At 37.7% G+C, this 20831-nt stretch overlaps 1 pseudogene; it reads right to left on the bottom strand.

Moving 5' to 3' along the window:
• Positions 1 to 755: 755 nt before the first annotated feature.
• Positions 756 to 20831, bottom strand: part of LOC125360647 — a 34944-nt pseudogene continuing 14868 nt past the window's right edge.

Genomic DNA, 20831 nt, shown 5'->3' with positions numbered 1-20831 from the left:
AGTAATGAGTATGCAAGTATCAAAGGCCAGTGCAAACCTTACTAGAAGGTGTTTTTTTCTCCTACCATTTTAAAGTACATATGCTGCTTTGTTACTGTGAAACATATGTGCATCTACCACTTCTGTGAAGTGTGTTCATTGCCCTGAAGTAGCTCTATACTCAATCGCCATTGAGGACTATGCATGGAATTTGGGTCTACTATATATTGACAAGCAGAAACCATGATATTGATTTAAGCTAAAATTTTCTCCCTTACCACATGTCTTCACACCAGTGCATCAAGGAAAAAATGTCTTGATCTATGTTAGCAAGTTTAGTAAAATTTACCCCTGTGAAGGTGAAAGTCAGAATGCAAATGTGAATCTCAATTTGGGCATTGACCTTGACTTACTGAGTTTATTTAATTGAGGATATTTTTATGACATACTGATCTCTGAATTTGTCAATAGGTATTATTAGACACAACTTCCATGCATAGAACCCAATAAGCAGCATCACAGGGAATAGTAAGTAGGTGCATTTATGACAACCTGCCTGGATCAACCAGCAATGTTCTGTCGTTGTTCTGGATAGTGAACTTTGGTTGACATCCCACTGGGCATATACTGTTTTCTGGCCATTTCACCGTGCACCTGACATGGCCTCCACTGATGCAATCCAGTTGCATCATCCCGAATGGCTTTCATGCAAATAATTTCATGACTCATATGTCTGACAAAAATCTATCAAAGGTAACCTCATCCCAAGGGCCTCACTATCTGTGGCCATGGAAAAGATCATAGCACCTGTGATGAAGAAGGAGAATCTGCAAACATATTTTCAACTTGTGTTTTCCTCCCGCATGCAAGGCCTCAGATGCAGAGCCCCTGGGAAGAGTTTCACACATTCTTTCAGGGGACTTACAAAAGCTTTCCAAGAAAGGTTTTTCTACAGTATACATCTCTGTCAATAAAAAGGCACATATGCACATATACAAAGTTACTAAAATATATACACCTGAAACTGTAGGTCCCCCTTCCAGCCATGGTTTCAGCCTGGCAGATACTTCAGAGATGTGTCCCTTGACTTTCACATTCCTTCTTCTCCAGTTCCCCCTCCATGACATATCCTTAGCAGCCACTAGCTGCTTTTCTACCATGAAGCAGTGATCGCACATGGATGGAGATGACATGACTGCTGGGTTTTACCCTCTCTACACTTTGGGAACAAATCTTAGTAACAGCGATGCTTCTGGGCATGAAGAGAACAAGCCATAAGTTACTCATCGATTTATTTCCATTTACTCTTTGTTCTCTGGACAGGCAATGGTTGAGGGAACTCTGGGTGTTCAGATGAGTGCTCTCTGTCTTCTTTATCCTGACAACCCATCTGTATTGCTGTTGAGGGGAGTCAGACTGACTCCATCTCAGATTAGTTAAAGAGAGAGGAAGCTGACTCCATCTCCACTAAGGCTGACCCTGAGCTTCAGGGTTGAGGGCATGCCCCGTTTGCTTGGAATCCAGGGAAGATCCCTCTTGCTGTGAACAATAGTACCACTGCCCCCAGGAGCAAGCATATCTCCCTGCATTGTGTGAGCCCCGACAAATCCACCTGCTAATTCTAACTGGAATGATAGTTAATTCAGACAGTTACTATGAGGTGGACTTTAACTCCATTAGCCACGTGCATGTAACCTAGCATGACTATGTGGTTTTCTCTGTGTGTTGTAAGTTCATTGGCCCCCTGTATGTGGCCAGACTTGACCATGTGGTGTTTGCCTTTATAACCCAGACTGGAAGGCCACTTGTGGTAGCTGTGTCCCTGGCCGGTCAGTTGGCTTTTAACCTCCCCAAATAAATCCATCTTTTCCATCTTTTTGCTTGAGACCAACTCTGAGTGGTGTACTCTTGGAGGGATGAGGAATCCCCCTCCTTCAAACCTCTTAACAATTGCAACAGAAACATCTCAGTTTCATTATTTTATCTTCCATCTACCTGCTGGCTAGGAAAGGAATTAGCCTTCCTTCCATGTAGCTTGTCTTTTCAGGGCTGTAAGTACTTCATTTTAAACTGTAAGCACTTCACAATGAAGTGATATTATTAAGAACAACCGGAATGGGTATAATGCTGCAGACGCATTTTGTTCTCCACAGACCAGTGGTCTCAGTCCTTGTCTTTGGTTACACTTACATTTTGAGGACACTAAAAAAAAATCCTTATTGTACACTGCTGGCTTATGAGGTAATACTAACTACTCAGGATTGTGGTATCTGAGGATCAAGGTTTGAAGCCAGCCCAGGCATGAAAATCTCTGAGCCATTTATTTCCACTTAATCAGCCAAAAGTGGTAATGGTCCTGTGGCTCATGTGACAGACAAATATTTACCAAAAACATGCAAAGACAGTGTTCAGGATCTGATTTCAAGCCCTTAGATGCATTTTCTGACTCTGTCTCTCTGTTTGTCTCTTTTCTCTTTTACTTTAGACAAACCAAACTAAGCAATGTGTCACTATTTCTTGTCACATATTCTCCACAATCCAGGTTTACTAAGAATTATCAAAGATTCCTTATGGGGGAATTTATCTACCTAAGATGAGATGTGCTTTACTAATGCACATGCATATCCTTGGTTATGGGATATAGCAGAGGGTCTCACTAATAAATGGCTACGCAAGGAAAAAAAAGAACAAAGAAAAATAACTGTACTAACCTCCAAGTACCCCTAGCAGCCTATTGGATAGCCGTTTCAAGAGAAAATGTCATTGCCTCTATCATGTGTACTCCTTTTCAACAACTGATATCAGTGGTGTAGCCTGAGATATCGGTCCACGTATGGAAGCTCTAGTCACTAGTATGTTTGCTCACCATTTTCATTCTTTTTGTTCTTATCCTGGGAACTCAGGGCCTTGGCACTGTCTCTGAGCTGTTTTCTCAAGGGTGATGCTGTAGCACTTCAGCCACAGCTCCACATAGGGCACTTTTTGGTAGTTAAATAGATAGATATACTTTCTTCTGATCAGTTTCAGCTTCCTGAAGTAGCTAGGATTCCAGGTATGAGCCATCCCTGTTTAGCTTGCTTTGCACTCTTGAGTGGTCTTTTCTGACAAGGCTGGTGCTCAAGATTGGAGCCACAACACCACTTCTGGCTTTTTTTTGTTGTTGTTGTTAAGTGGGTCATGGACTGTTCTGCCCTAGTTTCCTTTTACTCAGGATCCATAGGTCTCATCCTCCCAATGAGCTAGAAATTCAGGCATGAGCAAGGTGCACAGGTTGCTCATTGATTTAATTTTAATTTTCTGGGATCTCTCCAAACTTTAATTTCTATATATTAAGCACCAACAGTGCAATATTGAGAGTATTTAACAATATTTTGTTTCGAATGTGTAAAGATCATAATAAGATGGGATCCACTGTGATGCTTCCATATAAGAACACAGAAGATTTGAAATAAGTTTACTTCCTACTTTTGGTTGTTCTAATAAAGAAATTCGGCAAATTTCAGAAGCTACATCTAGGTTCCAGATCATTAGCATGAATAACTACATGGTTTGATTTATACAGAGGTAGATCCAGGTGCAGATATTTACGAATGACAAATAGGAGTATATATTATCTACATATGAATATATTGGAAAAGTAATCAGTGAAACTGGAAGCCTCTAGTTCCCATAGCATTATTGCAAGAACTTTACCAAAACAGAAATAAGCAATGAAAATATAAACTCATTCTATCTCAAATGGTACCCTTTAAGGCACACATAGGCAGGGTTTTTCTTAGGAAAGTTATTTAAAAAAAAAAAAAAAGCAACACTGGAATCTGCAGGTATTTAATTCATTATTAAATTAGTACATATGGAGTAACTCCTTTTTTTTTTTAACTTCTACCACAAGGGAGCAGCCTTTAAAAGCCATGTTTCTAGCATGCATACCCAGCTCGGACGGACCCCGTCCCCTGAGTTTTTGTGCGCTTGATCGCATCATTTAAGAATTCTTCTTTGGGGTCTGCGCCTGCAGTTCCCTCGCGCTCCCTGTGCAGAGCGTCCTGCGCCGGCCGGCTCTCCCCTCGCACTCCGCGGAGGTGTCGCGCACTGAGCGCTTCCATCCGCTCCGCTCCCGCCGCCAGATTCGCCGCCAGATTCGGTATGGTTCTGGGGCCCTCCCTACCTGCAGGCCGACTCCCGTTAAATAAGTTACTTATTTATTGAGGAGAGTTGAAATATATAAAGTAATATCTGACGAAAGAAAGGAGTGTAAATTTACTCTAGACCGTCTATACATTTGAACATATGCAAGATTCATCTTAAGAGGGATTATTCCTCACAGTGTGTGTTTTGTCATGGAAACCATGCAGAACATTTCTGTCTGGCCTTAACAAGATGATGTAGCACTTGGGGGCAAAGATGCAACCCAGGAGCCCTGCACTGGAAGCCAAGATGGAGAAGACCTCCACAGTTACCAGGACCTTCCCCTTGGCACTGTGGTAGACAGGCAGGAAAGTGAGCCACACACTGCAGAACACCAGCATGCTGAAGGTCAGGAACTTGGCTTCATTGAAGGTGTCAGGGAGGTTCCTGGCCAAGTAAGCCACAGTGAAGCTGGCCAGGGCCAGGAAAACCAGGTATCCTAAGACACAGTAGAAAGCAATGATGGAGCCCTTGTTACACAGGATGATGATGTGGCCAGGTTCTGAGTGCCCATCTGTGTCAATGAAAGGAGGTGAAGTCCCTAGTCAGAGTCCACAGAGAGTCACCTGGATCAGAGTGCAGATGAGAATGATGAAGTTAGGAGCTCCTGACACCAGCAGCCCCCTCATCGTTCTCCCTGGAGAAATGACGTTGAAGGCCAGAACCACAGTAACAGTTTTGGCCAAGACAGCAGAAACAGCTACAGTGAATGCAACTCCAAATGTGGTTTGCTGTAGAATGCAGGTGAGTGTGCTGGGATGGCCAATAAAGAGCAAGGGACAGAGGAAACAGAAGATGAGGGAGATGAGCAAGATGTAGCTGAGTGCCTTGTTATTAGCCCTGACAATAGGGGTGCTCTGATGTTTCACAAAGACCCCAAGAACAACAGCTGTGAGTGTAGATAAACAAAGAGCCATGCAGACCAAGACCAACCCCAAGGGCTCCCCATAAGTCAGGAAACTTGCAGCTCTTTGGAGGCACTGATTTTTCTGTATGTTGGCATACTGGTGATCTGGGCACTTCACACATTGCTCCATATCTGGTGAAGAAATCGCATAACTGTTCGCCCCTTTTCAATACTTAAAAGGAAATTAGAAAATTCCTGCAGAGATGTAAATCTAACATGTCATTACTTATGAGCATAGAAGTAAATATTACTTGACGTTTTCAGTACTATTACTATTTCTTCATTATGCTGTCACACTCATTCCTACATTTTCTTGTTTTCAGTTTGATTGAAAGGGTTTTTTTTTTTGTTACCAGCGCTGACTATCACACATATTATTTCTTGCCATTTCTAATCTGCATGGTATACATTGCCCTAGTAATTCTCCGTCTTGTGTTTACTCCTCAAGCTCCTCATCCAACATTGTGGACAGTAAAATTTGAAAGACCCTGTATGTCTCTTTGCATTATAAATAAGATCCCTGTAGCCCTTCCTTGCAGTTGTTATATTTGTCTCTCCTACTAACCTGTAAAGCGGAGAGGAGGGCAGAGAATCAAATGGCTCTTTGAAACTCTAAATTCATGCTGTGCACAATATTTGTGCCTGCTTCTTACATAAAAGCCAATGCAAGGGACTTGCTTTGTTGAAAGAACATTTCTGGGCACTAGAAAATACAAATGTGCAAAATCTCTGTTTTCTTTGTAGTATAAAGTTAATTTAGAAGAAGATGATAGAAGTTAGCCTTACATTACTGAGTAGTTGAACAAACATGCATAAAATAGGGAAAAATCAATCCTACAAATATTTCAGTGCCCATGAATTTTATTTTAAGGAACAATGTCATCCATTTTGACAATTAAATTACCAAATGAAGGAAGACTTTGATGTTGCAATTGTAATTCACAACTTTTGCATTGCATGGATTCAGAGACACTAGAAGAAATTATTAATTCCTCCCTAAGTCATGAACTTACCTGTCACATTAGCCATCTCATTTTCTGAGCAAGGAGTGCAATCAAAGCAACAGGCAGCCTTTCCCTCCTGAGGGGATTTCCTGAATCCAAGACCACAACTCTCACTGCAGTCAGAGTGAGGAGGCTGAAGAAAATAAGACATGTGTCAATAAATGTTCTAAGTTTTACCTAACACTCAAAAAATCCATTCTTTTAAAGAATAAGATGATTAAGCTTAGCATTTCTATGCAAATAAAGCTGGTGAGTTAAAAGAATCATGTCATAGATTACACATCATATCACAAAAATATTACGTACAATAACCTTGATCTCTACCCAGCCTGCTTAACTCATGAGAAATGACAAGTTGCAGACATTAATGGTGAGAAAGTAAGTGCTAGAGTCTAGCCCTATGGAGTTTCTTTAATTTCATATTATTGTATGTAGTCTCCTACTCACCTATGACATGATGAGATGCTAGGAGGAAGAATCACAGTTGGAATTTTAAAATCATGTTGTAAAGTAACTCACAGACCTCCATGTTATAGGATTTTATGAACCACTGGCCCATTATATGTACTTATTTATCCAGTGGTCAGGCAGTAAGAATCTTCTTCTCATACAGTCTCCTTCACTGATTCATCTGACCAAGGACACCTAAGTAGCAGGCCAAGTAACCATTGAAAGGAACCTCTACAGAAGAGGTAAATAAACCTTGAAAACACATAAAGTAATTTCTCCAATACTTTGTCACAGCACACAAACCTGCTAAGAAAAATTCAATTTATATCTTATAATTCTAAATAAACATTTACAAACATAGTTAACTTTGTATTTGTATTTTTATGCTGATCCTGAGGCTTGAATTCGGTGTCTAGGCAAAGTCCTTGAGCTATTTTTCTGTTCAAGATTAATACTCCACCACTTGAGCCACAGCTCCAAATAAGCTCTTTGGTAGCTACTTACAATAAGAGTTTCACAGAATTTTCTGACTGTTGGACTTTAAGCTGACATGGAATCTTAGATCTGAGGATATCAGCCTCTTGAGAGGGTAAGATTACAGGCACAAACTCCAGTGCCTACCCCTGTTGGATTATTCGGTTCCTTTTCTATCCAACAGTCAGTCAATACAAGTTTCTTTTTTTATGCTGAAAATAGCTAGAAGTGCAGTACTGGGTTGTAAATTAGCATATAGGGTATAGTGTGTGTGTGTGTGTGTGTGTGTGTGTGTGTGTGTGTGTGTGTGTGTGTGTGTGTGAACTAAGTCTTGAAATCAGTGCCTGGGCTTTGTATCTGAGCTTTGCTGCTTAAGGTTAGCACCATATCACTTGAACCACAGCTCCACTCCCAGCTTTGTTGGTACTTAATTAGAGATAACTGTCTCACAGGCTTTCCTTCTAGGACTGAAACACTTGAAACATGATATTAAGCTCTCAGAAAGCTAAGCAATGGTATTGCAGGAGTAAGTTTCTGGCACCCAGCCAGTTGTAAATTTGGAGGGTGAATTTTGCTTACTTATATGGCACACGCACACACACCTCTATAGTTCCTATGGCCCATTGTACCATATCTTCAGATAAAGACAGCCGATGACCATGTAGAGCATATGGAGAAAACACTCCTACTTTCACCTCAAAGTGAAGACCTTCTGGAAAATTCCAAATGTTCAAAATATCATACTCTGCTACTAATTTCCTTTCCTCATGCAAAATCACTTGATCGCCAGCAGGATTGTGAAATTGGACGTTCTTCACAAAAGGGTGCAGCTAAAAGAGATACATCATTTTATGGTGAAGTGCATCCCACAGTTAAGATGGAAAATTTGGTCTAAGAAAAGCTCCTGGTTGCCTTTAATTTCTGATTAAGAATTCAAAAATAGAAGAGATACTTAATGAAGCCTTGAGGAAGAAATTCTGTAGGATAATACATAATCAAAATAATCACTCAGAAAAGAAGTAGAAGGCCTTCTTTCAAGAGAAACCAATTTTATGTAAATAGTTGTAAATGAGACAATTCTCAATTGCCTAGCTATAGTTTTTCAAGGTAACTGATTTCAGAAATATGTATAGATTGAGCATGGTAAAATTTTGAAACATAAAGTACAATGAATCTATATTATTTATGAAAATATGGATAATTTAGCAGATTATCTTTTCTATTGCTTATGAAACTCATAAGGAAAAGGTTAATTTATAATTTTCAAAACATTGGCATGAGCATTTTGAGGTTATTTGTAAGTAAAAATTTATGGAAAGATGGATTATATTTTGTCCCTTTACTGGTCTAGTTTTCCTTAAGAGCAAATAAACACATGTCTAGAGAATCTCACCAACATTCAAATATGTATAATTTGTTAGGTTTTGGAAAGAAACCTCAATTACTTGATTTTGTACTGAAAGAAACCTCTCTAGAAGTGTTTCCTCGTACCTGTGCAGGAGAAAGCACTGTCTCTTTTCTGTTTCCCCTTGTTTGTACTTCTGTTTGATGAAGAAGCATCTCATGGAGAGCCTGGGCCACAGCATACACAGCGTTGTATATATTGTAACTGTGTCCAGACATAGTCATGTCAAAAATGTGCCCCGGCAACCAATCCAAGGAGGCATCATGAGGACAATTCTCCAACATGACACAATAACACTTATAATCTGAGCAATTAAAGGAAAGAAACCACAACCTAGAAAGGAAAAAGTCTTCTGGGTATTTGGAAGGGTCAACTGCCTTAACAAACTCTGTGAATCCAGAAACATCTGGGTGATAGTGTGAAAAAATAAGAGGTACATGCAAAGAACCTAGCATGAAATATCGATTTCTCCAGGTTAAATCCCACTGTGAGTTCATGATGCAAACTTTGCCTTTTATAAAAATTTGCTCAACACACATCATTAAATATAATAGGGATTCATTATCACCATACATGATGAAGACATTTGCTGAAGATTTATTAATCTGGGTATAATGTGCCATGATTTTGAAGATATATGACACAATATAGTTTGGGATTCCTATTTCAAATGCTATACAAATTCTATTCTTGGCTATCTCTTCTTTTAATTCAGGAAGAATCCACAAACCATTCTCATCTTCTAATATTAACAGTCCCACCCAGTTCCAGCTGAAGTGAAGTAGTAAGGAGACGATGGCACTGGTTAGCAGTGTGTCCTTTGGAGCCATCTGATAGAGAGCAGGAAACTTGTTATGGTCATTCAGGGAGTGATAATAAGTTCCAAAAGTAAGCTAAAGGGAATAAATATTGTATGTTCCATAAATGAGAAAATTTGCATCCATCACAATGCAGTCATTATGTATATTAAATAATTATTTGAAGTAAGTGAACAGAAGGTTTTTCTTGTAATTAAAAATACATTTTATTTTTTTCTCAAATTTTTATTATCAAACTGATGTACAGAGAGGTTACAGTATCATACGTTGGGCATTGGATACATTTCTTGTACTCTTTGTTGCCTTGTCCCTCATGCCCCCCTCCCTCCCCCCTTTCTCTTCCCCCCCAGGTGTTCAGTTCACTTACACCAAACAGTTTTGAAAGTATTGCTTTTGTAGTTATTTCTCTTTTTTTACCCTGTGTCTCTCAAATTTGGTATTCCCTTTGAATTTCCTACTTCCAATACCAGTAAACACGGTTTCCAATATACTCAGATAAGATTACAGAGATAGTGTAGGTACAATCATAGGAAGGTGATACAAGAACATCATCATACATTTTATTTTTATTTTATACTTTTGTATGATTTTTTTGTCTTTTGTGGGGGAGGGTGTTTTTCTAATAGTCATGGGGCTTCAACTCAGGACCTGGGCTCTGTCCCCAAACCTCTTAGTGCTCAGTGCTAGCGATCTACCGCTTGAACCACAGTGCCACTTGTGATTTTTCTGAGTAGTTTATGGGATATAAAAGTCTCAGGAACATTTCTGCCTTGGCTACCTTTGAACTGAAAACCTCAGATCTCAGTCTACTGAGTACCCAGGATTACAGGCACCCAAAATAATTTTTGTAAAATGTTTGCACAATGTATCAATTTGTTTGTACAATGACTCTTGAACTTCTCACTATTTCCATCAGTTTCTTCCATTTATATCAATCCCACCCATCCCCTTACTTTCCTAGTTCCCTATTCACTTACGTACATTGAATCTTAATTTTACTTACCCAACCATCTACTCACTATTTCTCTCTCTGCCCCCGTCTACATCCCCTCAATACCTATGCCCTTCAGACAAGATATACTTCAGCTTTCTGCTGTTTATTTTTCATATTGCCAGTTACTTGATCAGAAAGATTACACCATTGAATTCTACCTGTATGTATACCACAGTTTAGTCAGATTGGCCATATATACATGTTAATGGATATGTGTGTTACATATTTTTCATATTTCATGTTTTCTTATTTTAGATCAAATATTATGTTTTCATATTTTATAGCTAAGATTACACATGGCAGAACACATATCTCCTTTATTAGCCTGACAATTCATTCAATATATTTTGCACATAACCATGAATGTATGTATGTACTATTACAGGGCCACAAACTCAGTGCCTCATGCACCTGTTGGCTTTTTCCCTCAAGGCTACTTCTCTAACACTTGAACCACATATCTCCTGCTTTTTGCTTATTAATTGATGTTAAGTTTCCTGAATAGCTACAATTACAACTGTGAGCCACTCAGATCAACATATGTTTACACTTTAAAGACATTTTCAGTTCCTTGATTTTTAAAGAAAATTATTGATGCCTTAAAACTCCAGATAATTCATTTTACTGCTAAAATTTTCCATTCCTTTTATCAAACCAATTGGACAATAAATATCCAATTATCTTTAATATTCACCACTAGATATCCCAAAATTTGATAGATTCCTTAATCCAGCCTTTTCCTTTCATTTTCTTACAAAACCTGAAGTGGCATCCAATTAGACATTTTAAAATATCCCCCCATTTGTCCCAGTCTTACCTGAGGAAACCTGTAGAGATCAAGCAGTGTCCCAATCTGGGCAGATTTTAATCCTGATGGTCCTGTCAGTACTGCTATAGCTTTGCTGTCTCTAATACAGGAGTAGTTTGGGATCTTGTACTTCCCAAAGAGGCAAATGAAGGGATTTTTAAATGTTGTCAAAGTTCCATATTGAACATCATAGATATCAAATCCCAGAGTCAAGTTGTGTAAAAGAGCAGGGTTTTTGTTGATCTCTTCAGTAGCAAAAGCCAAGGCCAAAACAAACTGGTAGTTCTTGAAGATAAACCTGTGTAATGAGCATAGACATTTGGGGAGTGTTTCAAAACTCGTATCTTTGAAGGATTGAATGCTTACTTCTCTGCCAATGAATATATTAGGAGATTACCCCCAACTGGGATGGAAGGCGAATTTACTGACTGATGCTCATATATAGGGTTAATCAGCATTTTCTTTTGTTGAACCTTCTATGTTTAATTAATTCTCTTATTCATTTATTTCTGATTTAATTTTTATTGTGATTTGGGATTTGGTTTGTTTCTGCTTTTCTAGGATGTTGAGGTGCATCATTGAAGTGTTGGTTTGCATTTTCACCATTTACTTGATATAAGTCCTCAGAGCTTCTGAATAATGTGTTTTGCAATGTTGCTTAGAAACAGGAATTTTTGTGCTTATTTTGATTAAATTCTATAAATGTTTCAATTTCCCTTCTAATCTCTTTGAGGATCCACTGGTCATTCAACCATGTGTTGTTCAGTCTCTGATAGAGAGTTTTCTACAATGGCATTTGCTGTTGAGCTCTAATTTTATTCCATTGTGGTCTGATTAGATGCAGGGGATAATTTAAATTTTTTCAAAAAATTCTATTGGTTTCCTTTGTGGCCTAACTATGGCTTATTTTTAAATATGTGCCATGAGCTGCTGAAAAGAATGCATATTATGATGCTATTTGGTGAAAGAATCTGTGGATGTCTGTGAAATCTAGTTGATTGATGTAATTATTTAGGTCTGTGGTTTATTTGATTAGTTTTTGCCTATATGAACTATCCAAAGGTGATAATAATTTTTTGAAGTTGACAACAATCAATATGCTTTGATCATGTACACTTTTAAGTTAAGTAGTATATATTTGATGAAGTAGGGTGCTGCCGTGTTTGGTGTGTAGACATTTAGAATTGTCATATCTTCCTGAAGGGCTCAGTTGTGCTGAAGTTTTACTGTTAAAAATCGACAATCAGATGAAAGTATTGAGGATTTCAGGTAATGTTAGATTGGAGGGGGTAGTTTTCCAGAGTTTCTTTGATGGGGAGGGGTACCAGTTTCAGACTAGTTAGAGGAGAAAAGGGAAGAGAAGACAGGGGATGAGTGCGGTGGAGGACATAAATGAGGGAGAGGAAGGGAAAGAAGAGGAGGAAAGAAAAGGAAAAGGCTGAAAGTGAACTATTGAACTTGTGGGGTAGGTGTGTTGGGAGGCAAAAACTGGGAGCAATTGAGGGAAGAGATGGCAAAGAGTCATGTACTCTTTACCTGACTTATATAACTGTAATTACACTGTACTTCACCTTTATAATAACAATAAAAAAATTCTAAAAACAAGTGCAATGAGGTCTTCTATGCACATGGAAGCTAAAAGAAAGCAGTAGTATATGTAACACATTACATCAAATAGACTTTAACTTAAACATCAAGGCTGGGAAGTTGCTAATACCATGATAAAAAGATTAAAAAAACAAAATGAAATCGCAATTCTAAGGATGCATTTGCATCCTATTCAAGCATGGAACTGCATTAGCAGTTATGTAGCCCTCAGTACAACTATAGCTGAAGGATTTTTGTAGAGAACTTCCAGACAATATCAACAGGGAGGCGTCAGAATTAAATTTCATCTTCCTTGATTAGGTAAGCCTCTCCTATACGAACAGAATAATTTCAACCATCTTCTATTGAATAAAACATCTCTCATCTCTCTCTAAGAGAGATCATGGGATAGGACACAAACCACTCAGTTTTGTAAAACTGTTGAATGTATTGAGGACACATGCAGATCTCACTGTAGTAATGCTAGAAATTAACAAATAAATATGCATGTGACATGAAAATTAAATGAATTATTTGTCAACCATCATTAACTGCTTAAACAATCAGTAAATTAAAGTTACCCAATTTGGTTAAATGGTTATTGCATGATAAACTGTGTTGTTTTGTAAGGCACATTTCAACAAATAAACTGATCCATGAAACAAATGAAAAAGAAAACAGAATATCAGAAATGTATGGATATAGGAAAAGGAGGAATAAATGGAAACCAACAGCCTTTGCTTCAATCAAGACTACAGACAACTAAAGTAAAGATACTACACTGTGACTCAAGGAACTAGAAAACAAACCAAAAATTAGTAGAAGGACTGAAATAATCAAGTAGAAGAAAAAGAAATCAATAATAAAAGCAGAGTAGCAATAAGACTAAATTTTGAGAAAAGGAAATCCTCAATTATCTAGAGCAACCTATGACACAACCTTAATGAAGTATCACTGTAGCTGTTTTTTTCCACTTAAGCTACAAAGCCATGGTAGCAGAATAAAAGTACTGTGATAAAACAGATGCATAGAGCAATGAGATATATGATCAAGAAATAATGGTAAGCAACTACAGATACCTGATACTAGTAGATATTGACAAATGATCCATGGCTTAAAAATGGCACTCTAAGCCATGGTGCTGTGAAACTAGATATTCATATGTCAAAAACTGACACTAGATCTTGTCCTACAACCTGTATATTTTCAACCTAAAATTTAGTCAGTTTTTAATAAGATGCTAGAAGTTTACAAGTAATAGAGAAAATGTAGAAACTTTAATAGAACTCAAATCGCTTATAAAATAGTATCAAGAATTAACTGGTGGATTTGACTAAGTGTTAGCATCATTTGTATAAATTACAAGGCCTTAAATTCCACAGCATGATTGGGAATGTAAAGTAATTGTGGTTGTATCAAATTGAAAGGCTTCAGCACAATGAAAATAACAGTGGGCTAGCCAAATGAATGGTTGTACCTTTTGCTAGCTATTCGTATCACAGAGCATTACTAGCATATTGAAATGTAAATAAAATTTAAATACCAGTTGGAAAAATCCAATCAAAAACAGGTTCATGAGAAAACACTTTAAAAATTAAATACTACAAATGGGAATCCAATATAGTAAAATTTTCAAACCATTTGAACAATCATAACAGTGCAGTTCAAAGCAACAATGAGTTACTCATTAACCCAGACAAAAATTGTAGTTTCCCTAGAACTGAAAAATAAATGGATGAGAAATATCAAGCTGAAAATATATTGCCAGAGAAATTTAAGTTGAAGATTCATTTAATACTTGGAAGATGGCAGCATGAGCAGAAAGGAATATTCAGTTTTAAATGATGGTACCAAGTCCATGATAACTCAAGAGATGAGGTCTCAGTGGAGATACATGCTAGAAACATGCAGCTCCCCTGTGGTAGAAGTTAAGTAGCTACTTCACATATATTAATAAACTTGTAAATTAAATACCTTCAAGATCTCCTTAAAAAATTTTAAGAGCCTGGAGATTAGCACCCTAAATGTTCTCATGGAATGGAATGAATTACATTTTCATTGCTTATTTTTGTCTAGATAAAGTTCTTCTCATAAAGGTCATAAGAACTAGAGGCTCCTCATTTCACTGATGACTTATCAAATACATTCACAGGTGGATAACTTACACTCCTGGTTGTCATTCATGTACTTTTGTACCTGGATCTACCTCTATATAAAACAAACTGGCCAGTTTTCATGCAGATGTTCTGGAACATAGGGGTAGCTTCTGAAAATAATTGCTGCATTTCTTTAGTGGAAAAGCAATGAAGGTGGAGGTAAACTTACTCAAATGCACTTTATGCATATGTGGAAATATTACAAGGCAAAGCCTCCATAATATAACTTGCACCAGCTAAAAAACAATAAAAAAATTTAAAATTCCTACCCCCTAAATTTTCTTTTTTTTGTGATGGTATATAAAAATTGAAGATTGGGCATACCTCAAGAATTTAAAACTACCTGTGTTGGGGGGCTCATGCAGGTAATTGAAGCAGATCAGGATCTAAGGATCCAGAGTCAAAGCCATCAGGAGCAGAATAGTCCATGACAAACTTAGCTCTGGTTAACAACAATAACAACAACAAAAAATCAGAAGTTGATATGTGCTTCAATTGGTAGAGCATCAGACTTGAGGGGAAAAAAAGCCAATCAAAAGTGCAAAGCCATTCAAGTACCAATGGCTTACACCTGTAATTCACCTCAAGAAGCTGAAAATTAACCAAAGAAAGAAGAGATATGGGAGAGAAAAAAGGATGTTGGACACAGTACAAATTAAGGTCATAAATAGAGTGAGTGTCTAAAATCGAAAATTATCCTAATGCCAGTAGGTGTAGAGTTAAGTCGAATCTCTCACTTATTAATGCTTACTTGCTGTGTTCCACTAATCTATACGAATGGATTAATGAATAAATGTTGCTTTCTGTAGTCAACACCATGAATAAAAATTTACTATCCCAGACCACACTTTTCTTTATGGGTGCTAAGAAACCCATCAGCTAGAAGTATAATGCTCAATATATCTATGTTTGCACACAAACAATAGTATTCAACCATATTTGGGGAAATTAAGAGAAGGAAAAATTAGTTAAATGTGGGTAAAGAGTGGGGAATAAGAAACATAAGCTAAATAAGAATAAGAATAAGAATAAGAAACATAAGAAACATAAGCTAAGCCTCATGCCTGTTTGTTAACTACTCTGGAGGCTGAGATCTGAGGATAATGTTTTGAAACTATCTTGGGCAACCATGTCTGTGAGACTCTTATCTCCATTTACCAACCAACAATTGCCAGATGTGCAGCTGTGGCTCAAACTGTAGAATACTACCTTGGAGAAAATAAGCTCAAGAACATTGCCCATGCCCCAAGTTCCCAGGAACCACTGAGAAAGAAAGATAACTAAACATGCCAGTGGCATGTAAAATAAGGACACAGATCTATAGCAGGGAAAAGAAATATTCCTGTCCCTGCCATCTCTGCTACCAACTGTGAACAACTACCTCAGGCTGCACTTGTCATCAGCATTGGATACACAGTGAAAATGATAGAGGCAATGACATTTTCTCTTGAAGCAAGTATCAATTAAGCTGTTAGAGTTCTTGAAGTATAGCATTTTTCTTTCTTTCTTTTTTTTGTATAGCCATCTATTAGTGAGATCTCTGCAACAGACCAAAAGAAAAGATTATGCATGTACACAAGTAAAGCAGACCACATCGTAAGAAGATAAAATTCTCCCATAAGGGATATTTCAGAATTCTGGCCTGCTCAGTAAGGTTTGCATGGTAAAGCATATCTAACATGAAATAGTAACACATTGCTTAGTTTTAAACAGTAATTAATGGTTTACAGTAAGAGAGACAGACAGAAGCACACACACAGAGAGAGAGAGAGAGAGAGAGAGAGAGAGAGAGAGAGAGAGAGAGTCCTAAGGCTTGAAATCAGAGCTTGGACACTCTTCGTGAGCACTCTGCCACTTGAGACATAGCTCTAATTCCACCTTTGGCTGGAAGTTCTCAGGCTGGCTGCAAACCTAGATCCTCATATATCAGTGTCCTGAGTAGTTAAAATTACAGTTATGAGCCAACAGAGTACATTAAGAAATTTTGTAAGTGTGCTCCAATATATGTGCTCCAAAGAAAAGGTCTCAGTCCACTTGCCTGTGGGTAAAGAAATGTGTCCTTTTAGGATGGAACTCATGCCACCCACTCAGGTTGAAATAAGATCACTTCATTGTCTGCAGTGACAGCTGGGATGAAAAAGATACAGGGATGCTGGAGTAAAATGAAGAGCTTACAGCCCTGGAAAGGAAGCTACATGGAAGGAAACCAGAGTCCTTTCACACTAACAGGTAGAAAATTACTCAACAAAAGATGTAATACAAAATAATGAAAGTGAGCTGTTGCTGGTCCAATAGGAATGGGCTGTCAGGGTAGAGCTACAGAGAACATACATGTGTATTCACAGAGTTCCCTCATCCATTGCCTATCTTGAGACCAAAACAGTAAATGGAAATCAATTGACAAGATACTTACAGTTTGTTCACTTCATGCCCATAAGCATCACTGTTACTATGATCTGTTCCCAAGGTATAGAGAGGGAAAAACCCAGCAATCATCACATCTCCATCCTTGTGTGCTCTCTGCTTCATTGCAGAAAAGCAGCTAGGGCAAGCCAAAGATCTGACAGGGAGAGCAAGCTGGAGAAGAAGGAATGTGACAGTCAAAGGACACATCCCTGAAGCCTCTGCCAAGGATCCTGGCTGAAACTGGCTCACAGTTTCAGGTATATACATTCATATATCTTGGGATATGTGCATGTGTCTTTTTATTAGCAGAGAAGTACACCGTAGCTCACATTTCATCAAAACCTCTTGTGATTTCCCAGGATAAGTGAGGCTCTGCATCTGAGACACTGCATTCAGGAGAAAAACACGAGTATGAAAACATGTTTGCAGATTTTCTTTCTTCATCACAGGTGCTATGAATTCTTCCATGACCACAGATAATAAGGACCCAGGGAAGAAGTTATCTTTGATTATATTTGGTCCAACTTCTGTGTTAAGAAACTATTTCCATGAAAGCCAGTTGGGATGATGCAACTGGATTACATCAGAGGATACCATGTCAGGTGCACAGTGAAATGGCCAGAAAAGAAATCTTTTTAAGTGAGATGTCTAACAAAGTTATTAAGGAAGGCATCACCCTCCCACCCCGAGTGTCTATTAACAAACTCAGTGTCCACAACAGGCACAGAACATTGCTGGTTGGTCCAGGCAATAAGAATCCCATGGGCACAGTCCTCCACACATATACTCATTTACTATTGCCTTAGAAGTAATGATGCTGCTTATTGAGGTTTCTGAAGAGCATTTGATTCTAATAAATTTTGACAAGTAGAAAACATTGAGCTGTTTTAGATATTGATTTAGGCTTGTGACAGAGAATAATTTCCTCTGTTACCACATGTTCTCAGATCAATGCATCATGAAAAATATCTTCAATGGATATCCTCAATAAGTAAAGATCATTGCCAAAATTGAATGGCACATTTGCATTCTGAACTCTCACATTCACAGAACTAATTTTTACTAAACATGCTAACATGAATCAAGATATTTTTGTGATACTGATTTGAGAAAAATTGGAGATATATATTTATATATTTATTTTCTATCAAAACAGTAAATAAATATTAAAACCAAGTCTATGTTTTCTACTTGTCAAAATATATTAGACTCAAATTCTATGCAGAGGCCTCAATGGTCATGAAGAACAGAGCTACTTCAGGGCAGTGAACATACTGTGCAGAAGGTTGCAGTGGTGGATGCACATTATGATATACTTGTCCATGATCATACAATGGGTATTACAATATGCTTCCCATTATAAATGAAGGACTGAACAGCAGATGTACTTTAAAATAGGAGAGCATAAAAACTTTCTAATGAGGTCACTACTCATCTATTATACTTGTATATCCATTACATTATATAAGATTTTATCACTTCATTTTTAAGTTCTTAGTAGCACATAGGAACTATCAGAGCATTTATTGATAAATGCTACCTGTATGCAGGCAATCAACTCCAGTCTCACAAGGTAGTGGCATTGCTTCATATCATACATATATTTATAGTTTCTTTAGGAATTTACATATTTATTTGCATAGTGGATGGATGAAATTTCATTCCTATGAATCATATGTAAGTATTCCCTTTACTTTCATTCTACCCAGCATTTGTTATTAGTCTTCTCCAAGATAGATATTGTCAGTGGAGTGAGATAAAATTCATTGTCATTAGGATTTGCATTTCCTTGATGCAAAGGCTGCTGAGCATATTCATGTGTATTTTTATTAGCAATTTATACTTCTAGCTTTCAGAAGTGTCTTTACGTTTATTTGCCAATTTACTAGTTGGCTGTTTATTCCTTAAGAGTTTACTTTTCTAAACTTCCTGTACATCCTAGTTATTATTCACTTTCAAGCTGTTTACCTGGCTAATTCTGTTTACATTGTTATGCCAAAGGTTTTTTGTTTAACGCAATGCTTTTTTCTCTTATGTACTGGTCTATTTGAAGTTTTAATCAGGGCCTGTCTGCCTATACAAATTTTTTTGTTTTGGTTTGGTTTTTTAATTTAATTTATTTATTGTCAAAGTAATGTACAGAGGGGTTACAGTTTCATATGTGAGGCAGTGAGTACATTTCTTATCAAACTTGTTACCACATCCTTCATTTTTCTCCCACCTTCCCGACCTCCTCAATTCCTTCTCCACCTTCCCCCGAGTTGTACAGTTGGTTTACAGCATATTGTCTTCTAAGTATTGATGTTGCATTGACTCACCTTTTACCCTTTGTCTCAACTTTGGTGTTCCCCTTCCCTAGTTATGGTAAACGTACATACAGTACTCAGTGTATCAAAGTCAGTTAGAGTGACAGCAGGGATAAAACCATGGGGAAGAAAGACAAAAGAAAAAGGCGTAATTTCATATGGTACATTGAAAATAACAACAACAAAGATAAACCACTTATTTCCAAATCTTGTAGTTAATTTCACTTAGCACCATCATATGTGATCAAATGTACATTGCTACTGAGCTATTGTGCTCCTGTGCTGGGACTCTCCTAGATAAGTACTAATTGTTTCCAATGAGTGAAACCATAGAGTTTATGTTTCTTTGGGTCTGGCTCACTTCACTTAGTATGATTTTTTTTCAAGTCTTTCCATCTCCTCACAAATGGGGCCAAGTCATTCTTTCTAGTAAAAGCATAGAAATCCATCATGTATATGTATCACATTTTCTTGATCCACTCATCTACTGAGGGGCATCTGGGTTGGTTCCATATTTTAGCAATGGTAAATTGTGCTGAAGTAAATATAGTTGTGCTGGTAGCTTTAGTGTGATCTTGCTTGTAATCCTTTGAGTAAATGCCCAAAATGCTGTAAATGCTAGGACAGAAGGGACCTCTATGTTTAGCCTTTTGAGGAATCTCCACACTGCTTTCCAGAGTACTTGAACAATGTTTTTGTTATCTGTACTGTAGTGCTTTAAGTTTTTGGTCTTTAATTTCTAGGGGTTTGTAAAGCAGATATCATTCACTACTTAGAGCATAACAGAATACCTGGCCACTGTGTTCAGAAGATGGCCAGAATTGTAGCCATAGAGGGAGAATCTCTGTGATTGGAAACATTTAATCACCACAAGTGAATCCCTTGTGTGTATACATGTGGGGCCTTTGGAACCAGAAGTATCCTGCCTGATTTGTAGACTAGAAGTTTCCCTAAACTGTAACTCACCACAGGCATCACAACCTTCCACAACTGGGGACAAGTCAGTAACGGTGAATGGAATGTGGAATTGAGGTTTGAGCTGCCAGGGACCTGTAGCTTTCTGTCAGTTTCAAATCCTAACATTCCATTCACCAAGGTGTTTTTTGTTTGTTTGTTTTTGTTTTAAATTCCCTTTAGGGGAGTATGTGCAGAAAGTAAGATATAAACATCAACATGTAACAATATTTTTTAAGTGTTGTTAGGTATTCAAGTTCCCAGTCCAAGATATACATTGAAAATAAACAAACCAAGAATGCCATCTATATCCTACAAAAGTAACAAGGGTGAGGAATGGGGCTTTGTTAAATAGCAACTCCTTTGTACAACTACTAAAAGGTTTTTAAAAACCTACT

Source organism: Perognathus longimembris, chromosome 12 (genome assembly GCF_023159225.1).
Source record: "Perognathus longimembris pacificus isolate PPM17 chromosome 12, ASM2315922v1, whole genome shotgun sequence".
In the NCBI taxonomy this organism is placed as follows: domain Eukaryota; kingdom Metazoa; phylum Chordata; class Mammalia; order Rodentia; family Heteromyidae; genus Perognathus; species Perognathus longimembris.
Note: the sequence above shows the minus strand (reverse complement) of the source record. Positions and strands in the feature narration are given on the sequence as shown.